Genomic DNA, 8,959 nt, shown 5'->3' on the forward strand with positions numbered 1-8,959 from the left:
AAGGAGAAGACATAATACCCAGTTGAAGAGGTGCTTGGAGATCACGGCAGTTCCCCCAGTTATTTCCTTAAAAGACTGAAATGAACTGAGAATTTTAGATTAATTAACTCATTCTTTATAAAAGAAAAAGATCAATCAGAATATGCCCTGCAGTAGACCAAGGCACAACTAGTATACATGTGTTGAATTGTCTATTCTCTTCATTAAACAATAAGAACCTAAGTCTATAATAAATAATATCACCTTCTAATGAGTATTATTGTGACGACTAAGACATAATGCAAGGAAGCAACTTTTCAGAGCCTCCTGAATTGGAAACAATCCATATTAGATCATATTACTCCTTTTTTTATTGGTAGGAAATTCATGCCTAAAGAGATAAAATCAAACAAATAACAGGTGCTGAGTCTGGAATTTTAACCCAGAACCCGTGAGTCCAAATCCCAAGTCCTTCCCACTGATTCTACGGGGAAAGAAGTTAAAATTTTTCTTTTCTAGCAAGAACTTCAGAGTAGGGATAACCTTTCAAGAGTCTCCATTCACTGTAGAGGTTAAAATCTGATTCCTTTGATCCTATTTGAATGATTCCTTTTGGTAAAGGACACAGAGCAAATGATATAGAATCAAAGGTAACAGCTCAACTACTTGCAGATAAAAATTGGCAACAATCACACAAGTCAGGAAGAAAAATAATATGTTGAATACAGCCAGAGTCTTAATGCTTTATTAATTATTTGAAAATTATTTATACAACATGACCAAGTCAGATCAAGTACTTCTCACCAATGTGTATCTGTGTCAAATTTATGATTTATTGTAATACAGGGATGTTCATATACCACCTCGCTACTCTTAAGGATTATAATGAGGATCAAATTGGAAAACTTGAAAATGTTCCTTATGGTAAAATGCCCTTACCAATTTTAGTTACTCTTCTCTCCCTTACAAAACCAGACACCTTACCCACACAGAAAGCTATTCCATGGGCCATCCAGACCATTACTCCAACTTTTGATTTCATTCCATAGCAAGCTTTGAAGAATAATTGTGTCCACATCTGCATATGTAAAATTATCACCCAAATGGCATGTATGTTTGTGTGTGTACCTATATGTATAATCAATGCTTTTTTTTTTTTTTTTTGTCTTTTTAGTGCTGCACATGAAAATTCCCAAGCTAGGGGTTGAATCAAAGCTGTAGTTGCTGGCTTATGCTATAGCCACAGCAATGTGAGGTGGGAGCCATTTCTGTGACCTACACCACAGCTCATGGCAATGCCGGATCCATAACCCACTGGGCAAGGCCAGGAATCAAATCCTTGTCCTCATGGATGCTAGTTGATTTCGTTACTGCTGAGCCATGATTAGAATAATTAGGTTTCCTGTAAGCATTACAAATAAGTCTATTTTGGGACTTCCCTGGTAGTGCAGGTTAAGGATTCAGCATTGTCACTGCTATGGCTCAGTTGCAGCTGCAGTGCGGTTTCAATCCCTGGCCCACATGTTGTGAGAGCAGCGAGAAAAAAAAAAAAAAAATTTGAACAACACTGACAGCTAACAAAAAATAATTGAAATGTTAGTAAAACTAAATATACAAGTGTGTGTACTAATATTTGCCATTTTATTTACTCTAAAATAACTATTTCCATTGTATTTTTAGGGTTACAGGCATTCCTAAACAGTGTCCGCACTCTGAACTTCATATTCAGTTACAGCCTCTCATCAAGAAAACAAGGGCATAATGAAAATCCTATAAGGTCATTGGATCAGTCACTGACCATCTACTAAAAAATAAAGAATATCAATATATGATCCAGCAGTTGTCAGCTTATCTTGGGATCAAAGCAAGAGAGACAATGAAATGAAATGAATAAGCACATCAGCTTCACGGATTCTTAGATACCTAAGTTTAAATCCAAGCTTTCTACTAAGTCATGTGATGAGAAAGGTTACTTAAAACTCTCAAGGACTCAGATTCTATCCTATAACTGCATATAATCACAATGCCTCTTGATAGAGTCTTGTGAAAATCAGATAAGGTAATACTCATAAAACCATTTATGCACTTAGATGCACTGGAAAAAATTATGATAAACAATGAAAGTAAGCTCTCAGGGCCTTTGACACACAGCAGAAATGGCAATGTTTTACTTCTAATTTCTGCTTTACCATGACCAAGGCTGATAAATATCTTCACTCATCCTTTTATATATTCACAAATATAAAATATTTTATGGTCACAGAGAAGATAAGCTATTGTTTAAATGCAGAACACTTTTAAATGTCTTTAATAAGCCCTGAATAAACTACTGTGTCCCTCAGATCCTCTTGTGTCTATTTCTTCTTCAGTTACCCTCATTGATCAAGTAAGATCAAATAGGGCAAACGGATGCAAACTATTGCTCTTGGAATGGATTTACAATGAGATCCTGCTATGTAGCACTGAGAACTATGTCTAGATACTTACATCATAACACAACAACAGGAGGAAAAAGTATGTATACATATATGTGTAACTTGGTCCCCATGCTGTACAGCAGAAAAAAAAAAATTGGGCAAAGTGTGGCGAGAAAGAATAAGGCTCTATGTTAATCTAACAATTAAATAATTCTTAGGCTCTCTAACTCCCTGATCTGGGGAGTTTCTAAGGGAAATACCATTTTAAAATAAAAATACTCATTAAATATAAACAAATTGGTCCTCTTTTTTTTAAGACAAAAGAAATTTCCAAATCATTGTTAAAACTTTGGCAATGGAGACTATAGTTCTTTGGAGCTTGTGATCACAAGGTTTCTGATTTGAAATCACTTAAAAGGGAATGGTCCTAATGCATTTTTTGTCCTGGTTTTAATCCCAGAAAATAAAAGAAAAAATAGCGGGGAAATTCGTGAAATGTGAAAAAAATCTGGTGTTTTTTTAGGAGCCATATATCAAGGTTCACTTCACAATTTTGACAGATATACTCCTGGAAATATTATATAATAATTATCAGGGAAAAATAACTGAGCAGTAGACAGGAACTCTGTAATATCTTGGGAATTTTTTTTGTCTTTTTGTCCTTCTTAGGGCCGCACCAGCAGCATATGGAGGTTCCTAGGCTAGGGTTCGAATCAGAGCTACAGCTGCTGGCCTACACCACAGCCACAGTAACACCAGATCCGAGTTGAGTCTGCGACCTACACCACAGCTCATGGCAACACCAGATCCTTAACCCCCTGATTGAAGCCGGGGATAGAACCCGTAACCTCATGGTTCCTAGTCAGATTCGTTTCCGCTGCGCCACGATGGGAACTCTGAGAACTGTTTTATTAATTTAAAATTATTCCAAAATAGAAGTTAATTAAAGTAATATAATAATCGTTCAGTCCCTGATATCAAAAATCTGGCTATTACAGCTTCATAACCTTGTGTTATTGAATAAAACACAATCCTTGGAGTTCTCTCCCATGAAACAGATAGAGTAACACTTGTTCAAGCTGCTGGCCTCTCAGAGTCAAATAAGGCAGTATTTATGAACATACCTTGTAATGTATAATTCAAGAGAAAGATGTGAAATATTGATATAAACATTTTTTTATTATTATTATTTTTTTTGCCTTTTTGCCATTTCTTGGGCCGCTCCTGCGGCACATGGAGATTCCCAGGCTAGGGGTCGAATCGGAGCTGTAGCCACAGGCCTACGCCAGAGCCACAACAATGCATGCAGGATCCAAGCCGCGTCTGCAACCTACACCACAGCTCGGGGCAATGCCTGATCCTTAACCCACTGAGCAAGGCCAGGGATCAAACCTGAATCCTCATGATTCTTAGTCGGATTTGTTAACCACTGCACCACAATGGGAACTTCATAAGCATTATTTTTAAATAGTATCTGTATGCACGAGGTGAACTGGAGAATTGAATCTATCAAAATAATAAAATGTTGCTAAATCATGTTTTTTTTTTAATTCTAAATTCTAAATTGCAATGAAACGGCTTCATTCATGTAATCTTATTGGGAAATGTTTTATCAAATATTTCCAGAATCCTAAATATGTTTGTATTCTTTATACTAGTAACTCCAACCTTAAAAATTATTCTGTAGGTAAAATGAGGTGGTATAAATTTTATAATAGATGATGCTGTGTCATATAGTGAAAATTCAGAAGTAGTAATTGTTGAATAATAATACATTAATATTATTAATAACACATTAATTAATACATTAATTAATAGCCAAGTGTGTTAGGCATAAACACTAATTAAAATACAAAGACATAGAAGTGAAGAATTTTTACAATATGTTAAATGAGAAAAACACAAAAAGTATTGTAACAACTTTGCTCATTTATACAGACATTTTAATATAATTTTAATATCAAGAAAGGAATATATGAAAGTGGTAGAGACTTTTTATTTTCAATATGTGTTTTAATATATATATACAAGAAAATCTAATATTACAAATCAACTTTAATACCCACAAAACCATATTACGCATCACCTAATATATTTGTTCAAAAAAAGATGAGGTTTGAAGAAAATTTTATTATCTAGCCAGTGTAACTAATTTGCCTAGATGGAACCAACGTGCTAACATAACACAGAGTATCATATTAAAAGTATTTGCTGTAGCAGTTCCCTCCATGGCTCAGTGGTAAACGAATCCGACTAGGAACCATGAAGTTGAGGGTTCGATCCCTGGCCTTGCTCAGTGGGTTAAGGATCTGGCCTTGCCACCAGCTGTGGTGTAGTTTGCAGACACGGCTCGGATCCTGCATTGCTGTGGCTCTGGCGTAGGCCAGCAGCTCCAATTCGACCCCTAGCCTGGGAACCTCCATATGCCTTGGGAAGAGCCCAAGAGATGGCAAAAAGACAAAAAAAATGAATCTGCTATAAACCATCCACAAATAGCCAAACCAGGGGCCCAGCCCTCCCTATCCTATGTATTCACTCTAATATCACTTTTCGTTGCATATAGTCCTAGAGGAAATATCTTATTCTGTTTATATTGCTCATAGAAGTTTTCCATGATCTTTCCTTTCTTTATTATTTATTTATATATTTGCATTGTAAGGCCACACCTGTGGCGTATGGAATTTCCCAGGCTAGGGGCTGAATTGGAGTTGCATCTGCTGGGCTATGCCATAGCAACATGGGATCCGAGCCATGTTTGCGACCTACACAGCTCACAGCAACGCCAGATCCTTAACCCTCTGAGAAAGGCCAGGGATCGAACCCACATCCTCATGGATGCTAGTCTGGTTCATTACCCCTGAGCCATGATGGGAGCTCCTGATTATATTTTAATATTAAATAAATTGAAACCTCATTCTCATTACCCTCACTTAATTTCCTTGAATTTTTGATCCATTATTATTATTTACTTCAGCAATAAAAGATTTATTCTTTGTCAAAAAAATAAAAAAGGAGTTCCCTTGGTGGTGTATGGTTAACAAATCTGACTAGGAATCATGAGGTTGTGGGTTCAATCCCTGGCCTTGCTCAGTGGGTTAAGGATCCAGCATTGCCGAGAGCTGTGGTGTAGGTTGCAGATGCAGCTAGGATCCTGCATTGCAATGGCTCTGTCGTAGGCCAGCAGCAACAGCTCCGGTTAGACCCCTAGCCTGGGAACCTCCATGTGCCAAGCGGTCGGCCCTAGAAAAGGCAAAAAGATAAAAAAAAAAAAAAGATTTATTCTTTGTCTATCTAGCTAAGCATATTCCTTTCCTTTACAGGTTGAAAAATGTGTTCTCTTCAGATTTCAAACCTTTTCTCTCCTCTCAATATTCTCTGCTGACTTCTTTAAATGTCTCAACCTTTCTACTCTTACTATTTCTGGAATTTGGAAAAAAATAAGTTTTCTATGTTTCCACCTGCGTTCCTCCTGATGGATGCCTGAGACTTCTTTCTACTTGTTATCTCAGCAATTTAGCTCCTTTTAAGAGTGAGATGAGCCACAACCACTAGCACTAAGCCAGTCCAGAGCTTCAGCCATTTAAATATTCTGAAACAGTTAGAAGCAGAAATCAAATGCTATTTATGACAAGTACATGTAGAAAAAAATAAATGAGCAAATTTAAAATCAAAAGACTATACTCTGTGACTTGAGCAAGAGACTTTTTCCTACTTTTCATGTCCTTCCCCGGGGCCATTCCTTAACGTTTTGTTGTGGGAATATTAAGTGCTACATTTACATATCAATAACTCCCTAAATGACAAACAGAATTGAATAACATTGCTTCTATATTGGTATTATTTGTGTCGCCTCAAAAAAATTCCATTTGTTTTAATCTAAAACACCAGGATGAAGGACAGATTTAGAGGGTGAATGTTAAGTGCAAAAATATTAAGAACAAATACATAAAATGCTATTGAGTAGCTATGACAGGAATCTTCACTTATTGTATTTCAGTTATTTGGACTTAAAGATGAAAAACTGAACTCTGGTCTAATTTCATTAGAATTGAATAGGTCCTCCTATCTCACCAAAATAAAAAAAAAAAAAGTTTGCAGTCAGACAGCTGCTATTTACTGAGCACTTAAATTGTGTCAAGTTCTGTCTGGTTAACTCGAGGTGTATTATTTTTTTTTTTTTCCAAATCCTTTGACCTTGCTAACATAGGATCCCATTAAAAATGAACATTCTTAGGGCAAAAATTTATATGTAACTGTCCTGAGTATAACAGGGTAAGTGATAGAGCCTAGCTTGCCTTACACTTGGTAGCCTAATCACAATATCTGTGTTTTAAGTACTACATCCCAATTTAAAATCCTCCAAAAATGCAAAAATATGAATTATTAATCTCACCACGTCTGTTCCTTGAAAATTCTGGTAATGGCAATCTTCTATTCTCTACGGAGAAAAGTCCATTCAACAGATGGCCAAAATATGAAGTAGGGTTCCCAGGCTTACTTCTGCATTTAAGAGAGAGAAAAAGAACACTCTGGCAGATGAGAAAGATAATTTCCCCCACTGTTTCTCAAGCACTATCTTCAACATGATCTCAAGGAAAAAGTAAAGGAGCAAAAGTTTCCAGCGTGACCTCAAACTGGAATTTAAAGAGGTTTCCCTGAGAGGTCATGAACCTGCAGAATAGCTTCTCAGTTCTCCTTAGGGTTTGGAAATTTCCCATCATTACAATTTTCCAAAACACAGTTTGACTTGCTCAACTGTTTGTAAAAATTTTATGTCCCTAACCAATTAGAGTTCTTTCTTTCTTTCTTCCTTTTTTTTTTTTTTAAACGTCTTCTGAACTTCTGTTGGAACATGCTTTTGTTTCCTTTCATATTCAGAAATAGAAAATGGTGTATACTGGGATGACACACAGTGCCTTTGCAGAATTGGGGTGAAATACCTGTGTATTTATTAAATGGAAAAAAAATAGTTCTGGGGTAAGGCACAGCATCAGTCTATAAAGAAGTGTACAGTTTGGGTACTAGAGCAGCAGTCCATATTTATTAAAGAATAACAAATTTTATGTATAAATATGCAAACATGTATGCATTCATACCAAATGTGCTTTTCTCCTCTTGGAACCTGAGCTTGATATGCCATATCTTTAAAATTAAGAGCACAATTTCTAGAGATTAAAGGATTTTTTCATTTTTTTTGGAAAAGAAGGGATGACAGGTCTGTTTACTCTAAAGGAATGAAGCATTGGGATTGAAGATTAGGGAAAATCTGGACTTAGCTCATGAGTTCCCTTCAGAGAGAGTCCATACCAAGGTGTTTGTCCCTCCTATTTTTGTGTGTATTCACACCCCAAGGAAAGAAGCAGATTGAAGTCAGACTCTGATCAGTGTCAGAGTCTCTCTAGTGACAGACAAAGTAAGACTTTGGAGAAAATAAACATCCTTTGGATTTAGAAACCCAACTCTAGGTTGTAACAGCAAAAATTTTTATCCTGGAGTTCTGGCAGTGGCAGAGCAGGTTAAGGATCCCACTTGTTTCTGTAGTGGCTTGGGTCTCTGCTGAGTTCCAGGGGGTTCCATCCCCTGCCCTGGAACTTCAATAAGCCCTGGGTGTGGCCAAAAAAAAAAGAAAAAAAAAAAAAAGAATCTTTATCCCATAGTTAAAAAATACAGGTCTATAGACTTGCTCTTTTCTCATAAAGGGTGTAGATATAGACACTATATTTAGATATAGACAGAGACCCTAGATTCTGAAGTATGTTAATTCCAGAATGAGTGATTCTCATTCTGTTTCTCTAAGCAAGGAAAACTGGTAGTAGAGAGTTTTGCAGTGTTGTCTTCTACATAGAATAGTCAACTGCTAATGTGAGATCGTACTTGCTTCCAAAAAAAGACATTTGGAGGCATGAAAACTGGATAATTCTAACTCCTCTATCACTTATATTTATTTGTTCTGCCCTTCTTTTTACCAGATCTATGAATTTGAAAATATCAAAAAGAACTAAGTTACTTTTAGACTTAGAGTTACTCAGTAATACTTATTATGCTCCTACAAGGTGACTGGCAGTGTTCTACCCTCAGCATGAACAAATAAACATAATACCTGGCCTTACAGGGAGTACAAACTTGTGGAGAACACAGAGAAAATAAAAGTCAAGACATAATTTTTATTTGGTTTATTTTATTTTATAGTTTATTTTTAGGGCCGCACCCACAGCATATGGAGGTTCCCCGGTCAGGTATCAAATCAGAGCTGTAGCCACGGTCCTACACCACAGCCACAGCAACCCGGGATCTGAAGTTGCTTCTGCAACCTACACCACAGCTCATGACAATGCTGGATCCTTCACCCACTTAGTGAGGCTAGGGATCAAACCTGCAACCTCATGGTTCCTAGTTGGATTCATTTCCACTGTGCCACGATGGGAACTCCAAGACATAATTTTTAAAGTCTAGCTTGTGACCCTTCATATTAAGGGTATAACCAGATGGATTAGAGAATAACTCAAGAAAAGTAAAAAAAAGTTAACAGAGAAAACTTGTCTAAGGAGGTGGGAGTTCATCTG

The sequence above is a fragment of the Sus scrofa genome, chromosome 2 (assembly GCF_054392235.1).
Source record: "Sus scrofa isolate SSC_HxYL_T2T_F1_AM1 chromosome 2, Sscrofa_HxYL_maternal_Yorkshire_Landrace_v2.0, whole genome shotgun sequence".
Classification (NCBI taxonomy): domain Eukaryota; kingdom Metazoa; phylum Chordata; class Mammalia; order Artiodactyla; family Suidae; genus Sus; species Sus scrofa.